The sequence below is a fragment of the Phyllobates terribilis genome, unplaced genomic scaffold (genome assembly GCF_046119375.1).
Source record: "Phyllobates terribilis strain yellow unplaced genomic scaffold, ASM4611937v1 Scaffold_236__1_contigs__length_3049075, whole genome shotgun sequence".
Classification (NCBI taxonomy): domain Eukaryota; kingdom Metazoa; phylum Chordata; class Amphibia; order Anura; family Dendrobatidae; genus Phyllobates; species Phyllobates terribilis.
The window spans coordinates 902,369-915,157 of record NW_027362996.1 but is presented as its reverse complement, the minus strand read 5'-3'; the positions used below and the strand labels follow the sequence as shown (position 1 = coordinate 915,157).

The 12,789-nt window shown below is 45.1% G+C and overlaps 10 non-coding genes across 10 annotated transcripts; all 10 read right to left on the bottom strand.

Annotated features, from left to right (window-relative positions):
* Positions 1-377: 377 nt before the first annotated feature.
* Positions 378-568, bottom strand: LOC141216324 (U2 spliceosomal RNA). Its single transcript, XR_012285361.1, has one exon. It is a non-coding gene; the product is annotated as a U2 spliceosomal RNA (small nuclear RNA).
* Positions 569-1,687: 1,119 nt separating this feature from the next.
* Positions 1,688-1,878, bottom strand: LOC141217249 (U2 spliceosomal RNA). The gene has a single exon (XR_012286117.1). It is a non-coding gene; the product is annotated as a U2 spliceosomal RNA (small nuclear RNA).
* A 1,123-nt stretch (positions 1,879-3,001) lies between these two features.
* On the bottom strand, positions 3,002-3,192 carry LOC141217248 (U2 spliceosomal RNA). Its single transcript, XR_012286116.1, has one exon. It is a non-coding gene; the product is annotated as a U2 spliceosomal RNA (small nuclear RNA).
* Positions 3,193-4,315: 1,123 nt separating this feature from the next.
* Positions 4,316-4,506, bottom strand: LOC141217246 (U2 spliceosomal RNA). Its single transcript, XR_012286115.1, has one exon. It is a non-coding gene; the product is annotated as a U2 spliceosomal RNA (small nuclear RNA).
* Positions 4,507-5,625: 1,119 nt separating this feature from the next.
* LOC141217245 (U2 spliceosomal RNA) lies at positions 5,626-5,816 on the bottom strand. The gene has a single exon (XR_012286114.1). It is a non-coding gene; the product is annotated as a U2 spliceosomal RNA (small nuclear RNA).
* Positions 5,817-6,936: 1,120 nt separating this feature from the next.
* LOC141216562 (U2 spliceosomal RNA) lies at positions 6,937-7,127 on the bottom strand. Its single transcript, XR_012285590.1, has one exon. It is a non-coding gene; the product is annotated as a U2 spliceosomal RNA (small nuclear RNA).
* Positions 7,128-8,247: 1,120 nt separating this feature from the next.
* Positions 8,248-8,438, bottom strand: LOC141216417 (U2 spliceosomal RNA). Its single transcript, XR_012285451.1, has one exon. It is a non-coding gene; the product is annotated as a U2 spliceosomal RNA (small nuclear RNA).
* Positions 8,439-9,561: 1,123 nt separating this feature from the next.
* LOC141216330 (U2 spliceosomal RNA) lies at positions 9,562-9,752 on the bottom strand. The gene has a single exon (XR_012285367.1). It is a non-coding gene; the product is annotated as a U2 spliceosomal RNA (small nuclear RNA).
* Positions 9,753-10,877: 1,125 nt separating this feature from the next.
* Positions 10,878-11,068, bottom strand: LOC141217182 (U2 spliceosomal RNA). Its single transcript, XR_012286052.1, has one exon. It is a non-coding gene; the product is annotated as a U2 spliceosomal RNA (small nuclear RNA).
* Positions 11,069-12,188: 1,120 nt separating this feature from the next.
* LOC141217244 (U2 spliceosomal RNA) lies at positions 12,189-12,379 on the bottom strand. Its single transcript, XR_012286113.1, has one exon. It is a non-coding gene; the product is annotated as a U2 spliceosomal RNA (small nuclear RNA).
* Positions 12,380-12,789: the final 410 nt, after the last annotated feature.

Here is a 12,789-nt window from a genome sequence, read left to right as displayed (position 1 = left end):
TTGCTAAATAGATGGTGTGTGTGCAACAATATACTGAAAGGTCAATTATATTGTGCAGCTTATCTCACCACCTGTAGTTATTTAGGTGAAAGCTCCAAAATGCTTGCCTAATATGTCTGTTTATCCAAAAGGAAGTATAGAGGGAGAGCTAGATAGATAGCATTGCATTACATTACATTACATGGCAATGCAATGCACAGTTGCTGAAGTTGAACCAAAATGAGCTTGTCATCTGGCTTCTGCAACTTTTAACATGAAAAATCCAATGAGGAGAAGAAAAGCAAAGCCAAAGAGTCCATCCCAAAATCCGACAAACAAGCAAAATGAACAAAAAGCATTGAATTCAATTCTTTCTGATTTTAGAAACTGCATTAAAGGAGGGGTGCACCGGTCCTGGAGATACTGCAATACCAGGTCAATGCGTGGAGTGGACAGAGCAAGCTCTTTTTCCATCTCCCTGTTCTAAAAATCCATTTAATATATGGTCCCCAGATAGGGGACGTATCAGATATTAAACTGATAAGAACAGATACTACACTTGATCTTAGCCAAAAGGCCGAGAAGCGATAACCAGAATTGGTTTCCGACTACGGTGCCACCCAAGGATTCTGAAAAGTCCATTTGTGGAGATGGCCACCTGGACTCCCGTTAAGAAGACATGCTGTCAACCTCTAGATCCCTCACATGCCTGCACTTTTCGGCTTGCTGCTGCTGCAATCCACGCGTTTTAGATCTGCATAACTCCACCTCTTTTAGCACAGTACCCTCAACCCCCGGCTGTTCCCACCCGCATCAACACCGTTGGAAGGGAGGAGAACCAATTAAGGCGGGGGGGGGTGGAACGAGCAGCTGTCTACCCTTAGCAGGAGGGTTGCTGATTAATTACCTCTCCTGCTGCTGCTGCTGCTGGCTGTCCAGCAGCAGACTGAAGGTGGCTGCTGCTGTGCGCAGGTATATAAAGGCTCAGAGCCTATTATGACACGCGCAGCCAGCGTTCCATTGCCACATTCCGTCTACTGCAGGCGGGATACCTGGATGGCTGAATGTCACTGAGAAGCTCACAGAGACCGCCATAAGCAACAGTTTAAAAGAATGCCACAGACTAATCAACCAAACTTTTTGGGTTGGTTTCTCTTTTATAGTCTGCAGGCATTAAATGAAAGAAGTCAGTGTTCCAGCAGAGGGAGACAACGTTTCAGAAAAGGCATTGTAGCAAACCAAAAAAGAAATTTTAAGCGCAGCAGAGTAACCAGCTCACATACCTGTTAGCTCAGGTGAGTTTAAAAGGCTGCTGTTGATAACAAGGGCATTTGCTAAATAGATGGTGTGTGTGCAACAATATACTGAAAGGTCAATTATATTGTGCAGCTTATCTCACCACCTGTAGTTATTTAGGTGAAAGCTCCAAAATGCTTGCCTAATATGTTTGTTTATCCAAAAGGAAGTATAGAGGGAGAGCTAGATAGATAGCATTGCATTACATTACATTACATGGCAATGCAATGCACAGTTGCTGAAGTTGAACCAAAATGAGCTTGTCATCTGGCTTCTGCAACTTTTAACATGAAAAATCCAATGAGGAGAAGAAAAGCAAAGCCAAAGAGTCCATCCCATAATCCGACAAAAAAGCAAAATGAACAAAAAGCATTGAATTCAATTCTTTCTGATTTTAGAAACTGCATTAAAGAAGGGGTGCACCGGTCCTGGAGATACTGCAATACCAGGTCAATGCGTGGAGTGGACAGAGCAAGCTCTTTTTCCATCTCCCTGTTCTAAAAATCCATTTAATATATGGTCCCCAGATAGGGGACGTATCAGATATTAAACTGATAAGAACAGATACTACACTTGATCTTAGCCAAAAGGCCGAGAAGCGATAACCAGAATTGGTTTCCGACTACGGTGCCACCCAAGGATTCTGAAAAGTCCATTTGTGGAGATGGCCACCTGGACTCCCGTTAAGAAGACATGCTGTCAACCTCTAGATCCCTCACATGCCTGCACTTTTCGGCTTGCTGCTGCTGCAATCCACGCGTTTTAGATCTGCATAACTCCACCTCTTTTAGCACAGTACCCTCAACCCCCGGCTGTTCCCACCCGCCTCAACACCGTTGGAAGGGAGGAGAACCAATTAAGGCGGGGGGGGGGGGGTGGAACGAGCAGCTGTCTACCCTTAGCAGGAGGGTTGCTGATTAATTACCTCTCCTGCTGCTGCTGCTGCTGGCTGTCCAGCAGCAGACTGAAGGTGGCTGCTGCTGTGCGCAGGTATATAAAGGCTCAGAGCCTATTATGACACGCGCAGCCAGCGTTCCATTGCCACATTCCGTCTACTGCAGGCGGGATACCTGGATGGCTGAATGTCACTGAGAAGCTCACAGAGACCGCCATAAGCAACAGTTTAAAAGAATGCCACAGACTAATCAACCAAACTTTTTGGGTTGGTTTCTCTTTTATAGTCTGCAGGCATTAAATGAAAGAAGTCAGTGTTCCAGCAGAGGGAGACAACGTTTCAGAAAAGGCATTGTAGCAAACCAAAAAAGAAATTTTAAGCGCAGCAGAGTAACCAGCTCACATACCTGTTAGCTCAGGTGAGTTTAAAAGGCTGCTGTTGATAACAAGGGCATTTGCTAAATAGATGGTGTGTGTGCAACAATATACTGAAAGGTCAATTATATTGTGCAGCTTATCTCACCACCTGTAGTTATTTAGGTGAAAGCTCCAAAATGCTTGCCTAATATGTCTGTTTATCCAAAAGGAAGTATAGAGGGAGAGCTAGATAGATAGCATTGCATTACATTACATTACATGGCAATGCAATGCACAGTTGCTGAAGTTGAACCAAAATGAGCTTGTCATCTGGCTTCTGCAACTTTTAACATGAAAAATCCAATGAGGAGAAGAAAAGCAAAGCCAAAGAGTCCATCCCAAAATCCGACAAACAAGCAAAATGAACAAAAAGCATTGAATTCAATTCTTTCTGATTTTAGAAACTGCATTAAAGAAGGGGTGCACCGGTCCTGGAGATACTGCAATACCAGGTCAATGCGTGGAGTGGACAGAGCAAGCTCTTTTTCCATCTCCCTGTTCTAAAAATCCATTTAATATATGGTCCCCAGATAGGGGACGTATCAGATATTAAACTGATAAGAACAGATACTACACTTGATCTTAGCCAAAAGGCCGAGAAGCGATAACCAGAATTGGTTTCCGATTACGGTGCCACCCAAGGATTCTGAAAAGTCCATTTGTGGAGATGGCCACCTGGACTCCCGTTAAGAAGACATGCTGTCAACCTCTAGATCCCTCACATGCCTGCACTTTTCGGCTTGCTGCTGCTGCAATCCACGCGTTTTAGATCTGCATAACTCCACCTCTTTTAGCACAGTACCCTCAACCCCCGGCTGTTCCCACCCGCCTCAACACCGTTGGAAGGGAGGAGAACCAATTAAGGCGGGGGGGGGGGGGTGGAACGAGCAGCTGTCTACCCTTAGCAGGAGGGTTGCTGATTAATTACCTCTCCTGCTGCTGCTGCTGCTGGCTGTCCAGCAGCAGACTGAAGGTGGCTGCTGCTGTGCGCAGGTATATAAAGGCTCAGAGCCTATTATGACACGCGCAGCCAGCGTTCCATTGCCACATTCCGTCTACTGCAGGCGGGATACCTGGATGGCTGAATGTCACTGAGAAGCTCACAGAGACCGCCATAAGCAACAGTTTAAAAGAATGCCACAGACTAATCAACCAAACTTTTTGGGTTGGTTTCTCTTTTATAGTCTGCAGGCATTAAATGAAAGAAGTCAGTGTTCCAGCAGAGGGAGACAACGTTTCAGAAAAGGCATTGTAGCAAACCAAAAAAGAAATTTTAAGCGCAGCAGAGTAACCAGCTCACATACCTGTTAGCTCAGGTGAGTTTAAAAGTCTGCTGTTGATAACAAGGGCATTTGCTAAATAGATGGTGTGTGTGCAACAATATACTGAAAGGTCAATTATATTGTGCAGCTTATCTCACCACCTGTAGTTATTTAGGTGAAAGCTCCAAAATGCTTGCCTAATATGTCTGTTTATCCAAAAGGAAGTATAGAGGGAGAGCTAGATAGATAGCATTGCATTACATTACATTACATGGCAATGCAATGCACAGTTGCTGAAGTTGAACCAAAATGAGCTTGTCATCTGGCTTCTGCAACTTTTAACATGAAAAATCCAATGAGGAGAAGAAAAGCAAAGCCAAAGAGTCCATCCCAAAATCCGACAAACAAGCAAAATGAACAAAAAGCATTGAATTCAATTCTTTCTGATTTTAGAAACTGCATTAAAGAAGGGGTGCACCGGTCCTGGAGATACTGCAATACCAGGTCAATGCGTGGAGTGGACAGAGCAAGCTCTTTTTCCATCTCCCTGTTCTAAAAATCCATTTAATATATGGTCCCCAGATAGGGGACGTATCAGATATTAAACTGATAAGAACAGATACTACACTTGATCTTAGCCAAAAGGCCGAGAAGCGATAACCAGAATTGGTTTCCGACTACGGTGCCACCCAAGGATTCTGAAAAGTCCATTTGTGGAGATGGCCACCTGGACTCCCGTTAAGAAGACATGCTGTCAACCTCTAGATCCCTCACATGCCTGCACTTTTCGGCTTGCTGCTTCTGCAATCCACGCGTTTTAGATCTGCATAACTCCACCTCTTTTAGCACAGTACCCTCAACCCCCGGCTGTTCCCACCCGCCTCAACACCGTTGGAAGGGAGGAGAACCAATTAAGGCGGGGGGGGGTGGAACGAGCAGCTGTCTACCCTTAGCAGGAGGGTTGCTGATTAATTACCTCTCCTGCTGCTGCTGCTGCTGGCTGTCCAGCAGCAGACTGAAGGTGGCTGCTGCTGTGCGCAGGTATATAAAGGCTCAGAGCCTATTATGACACGCGCAGCCAGCGTTCCATTGCCACATTCCGTCTACTGCAGGCGGGATACCTGGATGGCTGAATGTCACTGAGAAGCTCACAGAGACCGCCATAAGCAACAGTTTAAAAGAATGCCACAGACTAATCAACCAAACTTTTTGGGTTGGTTTATCTTTTATAGTCTGCAGGCATTAAATGAAAGAAGTCAGTGTTCCAGCAGAGGGAGACAACGTTTCAGAAAAGGCATTGTAGCAAACCAAAAAAGAAATTTTAAGCGCAGCAGAGTAACCAGCTCACATACCTGTTAGCTCAGGTGAGTTTAAAAGGCTGCTGTTGATAACAAGGGCATTTGCTAAATAGATGGTGTGTGTGCAACAATATACTGAAAGGTCAATTATATTGTGCAGCTTATCTCACCACCTGTAGTTATTTAGGTGAAAGCTCCAAAATGCTTGCCTAATATGTCTGTTTATCCAAAAGGAAGTATAGAGGGAGAGCTAGATAGATAGCATTGCATTACATTACATTACATGGCAATGCAATGCACAGTTGCTGAAGTTGAACCAAAATGAGCTTGTCATCTGGCTTCTGCAACTTTTAACATGAAAAATCCAATGAGGAGAAGAAAAGCAAAGCCAAAGAGTCCATCCCAAAATCCGACAAACAAGCAAAATGAACAAAAAGCATTGAATTCAATTCTTTCTGATTTTAGAAACTGCATTAAAGAAGGGGTGCACCGGTCCTGGAGATACTGCAATACCAGGTCAATGCGTGGAGTGGACAGAGCAAGCTCTTTTTCCATCTCCCTGTTCTAAAAATCCATTTAATATATGGTCCCCAGATAGGGGACGTATCAGATATTAAACTGATAAGAACAGATACTACACTTGATCTTAGCCAAAAGGCCGAGAAGCGATAACCAGAATTGGTTTCCGACTACGGTGCAACCCAAGGATTCTGAAAAGTCCATTTGTGGAGATGGCCACCTGGACTCCCGTTAAGAAGACATGCTGTCAACCTCTAGATCCCTCACATGCCTGCACTTTTCGGCTTGCTGCTGCTGCAATCCACGCGTTTTAGATCTGCATAACTCCACCTCTTTTAGCACAGTACCCTCAACCCCCGGCTGTTCCCACCCGCCTCAACACCGTTGGAAGGGAGGAGAACCAATTAAGGCGGGGGGGGGGTGGAACGAGCAGCTGTCTACCCTTAGCAGGAGGGTTGCTGATTAATTACCTCTCCTGCTGCTGCTGCTGCTGGCTGTCCAGCAGCAGACTGAAGGTGGCTGCTGCTGTGCGCAGGTATATAAAGGCTCAGAGCCTATTATGACATGCGCAGCCAGCGTTCCATTGCCACATTCCGTCTACTGCAGGCGGGATACCTGGATGGCTGAATGTCACTGAGAAGCTCACAGAGACCGCCATAAGCAACAGTTTAAAAGAATGCCACAGACTAATCAACCAAACTTTTTGGGTTGGTTTCTCTTTTATAGTCTGCAGGCATTAAATGAAAGAAGTCAGTGTTCCAGCAGAGGGAGACAACGTTTCAGAAAAGGCATTGTAGCAAACCAAAAAAGAAATTTTAAGCGCAGCAGAGTAACCAGCTCACATACCTGTTAGCTCAGGTGAGTTTAAAAGGCTGCTGTTGATAACAAGGGCATTTGCTAAATAGATGGTGTGTGTGCAACAATATACTGAAAGGTCAATTATATTGTGCAGCTTATCTCACCACCTGTAGTTATTTAGGTGAAAGCTCCAAAATGCTTGCCTAATATGTCTGTTTATCCAAAAGGAAGTATAGAGGGAGAGCTAGATAGATAGCATTGCATTACATTACATTACATGGCAATGCAATGCACAGTTGCTGAAGTTGAACCAAAATGAGCTTGTCATCTGGCTTCTGCAACTTTTAACATGAAAAATCCAATGAGGAGAAGAAAAGCAAAGCCAAAGAGTCCATCCCAAAATCCGACAAACAAGCAAAATGAACAAAAAGCATTGAATTCAATTCTTTCTGATTTTAGGAACTGCATTAAAGAAGGGGTGCACCGGTCGTGGAGATACTGCAATACCAGGTCAATGCGTGGAGTGGACAGAGCAAGCTCTTTTTCCATCTCCCTGTTCTAAAAATCCATTTAATATATGGTCCCCAGATAGGGGACGTATCAGATATTAAACTGATAAGAACAGATACTACACTTGATCTTAGCCAAAAGGCCGAGAAGCGATAACCAGAATTGGTTTCCGACTACGGTGCCACCCAAGGATTCTGAAAAGTCCATTTGTGGAGATGGCCACCTGGACTCCCGTTAAGAAGACATGCTGTCAACCTCTAGATCCCTCACATGCCTGCACTTTTCGGCTTGCTGCTGCTGCAATCCACGCGTTTTAGATCTGCATAACTCCACCTCTTTTAGCACAGTACCCTCAACCCCCGGCTGTTCCCACCCGCCTCAACACCGTTGGAAGGGAGGAGAACCAATTAAGGCGGGGGGGGGGTGGAACGAGCAGCTGTCTACCCTTAGCAGGAGGGTTGCTGATTAATTACCTCTCCTGCTGCTGCTGCTGCTGGCTGTCCAGCAGCAGACTGAAGGTGGCTGCTGCTGTGCGCAGGTATATAAAGGCTCAGAGCCTATTATGACACGCGCAGCCAGCGTTCCATTGCCACATTCCGTCTACTGCAGGCGGGATACCTGGATGGCTGAATGTCACTGAGAAGCTCACAGAGACCGCCATAAGCAACAGTTTAAAAGAATGCCACAGACTAATCAACCAAACTTTTTGGGTTGGTTTCTCTTTTATAGTCTGCAGGCATTAAATGAAAGAAGTCAGTGTTCCAGCAGAGGGAGACAACGTTTCAGAAAAGGCATTGTAGCAAACCAAAAAAGAAATTTTAAGCGCAGCAGAGTAACCAGCTCACATACCTGTTAGCTCAGGTGAGTTTAAAAGGCTGCTGTTGATAACAAGGGCATTTGCTAAATAGATGGTGTGTGTGCAACAATATACTGAAAGGTCAATTATATTGTGCAGCTTATCTCACCACCTGTAGTTATTTAGGTGAAAGCTCCAAAATGCTTGCCTAATATGTCTGTTTATCCAAAAGGAAGTATAGAGGGAGAGCTAGATAGATAGCATTGCATTACATTACATTACATGGCAATGCAATGCACAGTTGCTGAAGTTGAACCAAAATGAGCTTGTCATCTGGCTTCTGCAACTTTTAACATGAAAAATCCAATGAGGAGAAGAAAAGCAAAGCCAAAGAGTCCATCCCAAAATCCGACAAACAAGCAAAATGAACAAAAAGCATTGAATTCAATTCTTTCTGATTTTAGAAACTGCATTAAAGAAGGGGTGCACCGGTCCTGGAGATACTGCAATACCAGGTCAATGCGTGGAGTGGACAGAGCAAGCTCTTTTTCCATCTCCCTGTTCTAAAAATCCATTTAATATATGGTCCCCAGATAGGGGACGTATCAGATATTAAACTGATAAGAACAGATACTACACTTGATCTTAGCCAAAAGGCCGAGAAGCGAGAACCAGAATTGGTTTCCGACTACGGTGCCACCCAAGGATTCTGAAAAGTCCATTTGTGGAGATGGCCACCTGGACTCCCGTTAAGAAGACATGCTGTCAACCTCTAGATCCCTCACATGCCTGCACTTTTCGGCTTGCTGCTGCTGCAATCCACGCGTTTTAGATCTGCATAACTCCACCTCTTTTAGCACAGTACCCTCAACCCCCGGCTGTTCCCACCCGCCTCAACACCGTTGGAAGGGAGGAGAACCAATTAAGGTGGGGGGGGGGGGGTGGAACGAGCAGCTGTCTACCCTTAGCAGGAGGGTTGCTGATTAATTACCTCTCCTGCTGCTGCTGCTGCTGGCTGTCCAGCAGCAGACTGAAGGTGGCTGCTGCTGTGCGCAGGTATATAAAGGCTCAGAGCCTATTATGACACGCGCAGCCAGCGTTCCATTGCCACATTCCGTCTACTGCAGGCGGGATACCTGGATGGCTGAATGTCACTGAGAAGCTCACAGAGACCGCCATAAGCAACAGTTTAAAAGAATGCCACAGACTAATCAACCAAACTTTTTGGGTTGGTTTCTCTTTTATAGTCTGCAGGCATTAAATGAAAGAAGTCAGTGTTCCAGCAGAGGGAGACAACGTTTCAGAAAAGGCATTGTAGCAAACCAAAAAAGAAATTTTAAGCGCAGCAGAGTAACCAGCTCACATACCTGTTAGCTCAGGTGAGTTTAAAAGGCTGCTGTTGATAACAAGGGCATTTGCTAAATAGATGGTGTGTGTGCAACAATATACTGAAAGGTCAATTATATTGTGCAGCTTATCTCACCACCTGTAGTTATTTAGGTGAAAGCTCCAAAATGCTTGCCTAATATGTCTGTTTATCCAAAAGGAAGTATAGAGGGAGAGCTAGATAGATAGCATTGCATTACATTACATTACATGGCAATGCAATGCACAGTTGCTGAAGTTGAACCAAAATGAGCTTGTCATCTGGCTTCTGCAACTTTTAACATGAAAAATCCAATGAGGAGAAGAAAAGCAAAGCCAAAGAGTCCATCCCAAAATCCGACAAACAAGCAAAATGAACAAAAAGCATTGAATTCAATTCTTTCTGATTTTAGAAACTGCATTAAAGAAGGGGTGCACCGCTCCTGGAGATACTGCAATACCAGGTCAATGCGTGGAGTGGACAGAGCAAGCTCTTTTTCCATCTCCCTGTTCTAAAAATCCATTTAATATATGGTCCCCAGATAGGGGACGTATCAGATATTAAACTGATAAGAACAGATACTACACTTGATCTTAGCCAAAAGGCAGAGAAGCGATAACCAGAATTGGTTTCCGACTACGGTGCCACTCAAGGATTCTGAAAAGTCCATTTGTGGAGATGGCCACCTGGACTCCCGTTAAGAAGACATGCTGTCAACCTCTAGATCCCTCACATGCCTGCACTTTTCGGCTTGCTGCTGCTGCAATCCACGCGTTTTAGATCTGCATAACTCCACCTCTTTTAGCACAGTACCCTCAACCCCCGGCTGTTCCCACCCGCCTCAACACCGTTGGAAGGGAGGAGAACCAATTAAGGCGGGGGGGGGGGGGGGTGGAACGAGCAGCTGTCTACCCTTAGCAGGAGGGTTGCTGATTAATTACCTCTCCTGCTGCTGCTGCTGCTGGCTGTCCAGCAGCAGACTGAAGGTGGCTGCTGCTGTGCGCAGGTATATAAAGGCTCAGAGCCTATTATGACACGCGCAGCCAGCGTTCCATTGCCACATTCCGTCTACTGCAGGCGGGATACCTGGATGGCTGAATGTCACTGAGAAGCTCACAGAGACCGCCATAAGCAACAGTTTAAAAGAATGCCACAGACTAATCAACCAAACTTTTTGGGTTGGTTTCTCTTTTATAGTCTGCAGGCATTAAATGAAAGAAGTCAGTGTTCCAGCAGAGGGAGACAACGTTTCAGAAAAGGCATTGTAGCAAACCAAAAAAGAAATTTTAAGCGCAGCAGAGTAACCAGCTCACATACCTGTTAGCTCAGGTGAGTTTAAAAGGCTGCTGTTGATAACAAGGGCATTTGCTAAATAGATGGTGTGTGTGCAACAATATACTGAAAGGTCAATTATATTGTGCAGCTTATCTCACCACCTGTAGTTATTTAGGTGAAAGCTCCAAAATGCTTGCCTAATATGTCTGTTTATCCAAAAGGAAGTATAGAGGGAGAGCTAGATAGATAGCATTGCATTACATTACATTACATGGCAATGCAATGCACAGTTGCTGAAGTTGAACCAAAATGAGCTTGTCATCTGGCTTCTGCAACTTTTAACATGAAAAATCCAATGAGGAGAAGAAAAGCAAAGCCAAAGAGTCCATCCCAAAATCCGACAAAAAAGCAAAATGAACAAAAAGCATTGAATTCAATTCTTTCTGATTTTAGAAACTGCATTAAAGAAGGGGTGCACCGCTCCTGGAGATACTGCAATACCAGGTCAATGCGTGGAGTGGACAGAGCAAGCTCTTTTTCCATCTCCCTGTTCTAAAAATCCATTTAATATATGGTCCCCAGATAGGGGACGTATCAGATATTAAACTGATAAGAACAGATACTACACTTGATCTTAGCCAAAAGGCCGAGAAGCGATAACCAGAATTGGTTTCCGACTACGGTGCCACCCAAGGATTCTGAAAAGTCCATTTGTGGAGATGGCCACCTGGACTCCCGTTAAGAAGACATGCTGTCAACCTCTAGATCCCTCACATGCCTGCACTTTTCGGCTTGCTGCTGCTGCAATCCACGCGTTTTAGATCTGCATAACTCCACCTCTTTTAGCACAGTACCCTCAACCCCCGGCTGTTCCCACCCGCCTCAACACCGTTGGAAGGGAGGAGAACCAATTAAGGCGGGGGGGGGGTGGAACGAGCAGCTGTCTACCCTTAGCAGGAGGGTTGCTGATTAATTACCTCTCCTGCTGCTGCTGCTGCTGGCTGTCCAGCAGCAGACTGAAGGTGGCTGCTGCTGTGCGCAGGTATATAAAGGCTCAGAGCCTATTATGACACGCGCAGCCAGCGTTCCATTGCCACATTCCGTCTACTGCAGGCGGGATACCTGGATGGCTGAATGTCACTGAGAAGCTCACAGAGACCGCCATAAGCAACAGTTTAAAAGAATGCCACAGACTAATCAACCAAACTTTTTGGGTTGGTTTCTCTTTTATAGTCTGCAGGCATTAAATGAAAGAAGTCAGTGTTCCAGCAGAGGGAGACAACGTTTCAGAAAAGGCATTGTAGCAAACCAAAAAAGAAATTTTAAGCGCAGCAGAGTAACCAGCTCACATACCTGTTAGCTCAGGTGAGTTTAAAAGGCTGCTGTTGATAACAAGGGCATTTGCTAAATAGATGGTGTGTGTGCAACAATATACTGAAAGGTCAATTATATTGTGCAGCTTATCTCACCACCTGTAGTTATTTAGGTGAAAGCTCCAAAATGCTTGCCTAATATGTCTGTTTATCCAAAAGGAAGTATAGAGGGAGAGCTAGATAGATAGCATTGCATTACATTACATTACATGGCAATGCAATGCACAGTTGCTGAAGTTGAACCAAAATGAGCTTGTCATCTGGCTTCTGCAACTTTTAACATGAAAAATCCAATGAGGAGAAGAAAAGCAAAGCCAAAGAGTCCATCCCAAAATCCGACAAACAAGCAAAATGAACAAAAAGCATTGAATTCAATTCTTTCTGATTTTAGAAACTGCATTAAAGAAGGGGTGCACCGGTCCTGGAGATACTGCAATACCAGGTCAATGCGTGGAGTGGACAGAGCAAGCTCTTTTTCCATCTCCCTGTTCTAAAAATCCATTTAATATATGGTCCCCAGATAGGGGACGTATCAGATATTAAACTGATAAGAACAGATACTACACTTGATCTTAGCCAAAAGGCCGAGAAGCGATAACCAGAATTGGTTTCCGACTACGGTGCCACCCAAGGATTCTGAAAAGTCCATTTGTGGAGATGGCCACCTGGACTCCCGTTAAGAAGACATGCTGTCAACCTCTAGATCCCTCACATGCCTGCACTTTTCGGCTTGCTGCTGCTGCAATCCACGCGTTTTAGATCTGCATAACTCCACCTCTTTTAGCACAGTACCCTCAACCCCCGGCTGTTCCCACCCGCCTCAACACCGTTGGAAGGGAGGAGAACCAATTAAGGCGGGGGGGGGGTGGAACGAGCAGCTGTCTACCCTTAGCAGGAGGGTTGCTGATTAATTACCTCTCCTGCTGCTGCTGCTGCTGGCTGTCCAGCAGCAGACTGAAGGTGGCTGCTGCTGTGCGCAGGTATATAAAGGCTCAGAGCCTATTAT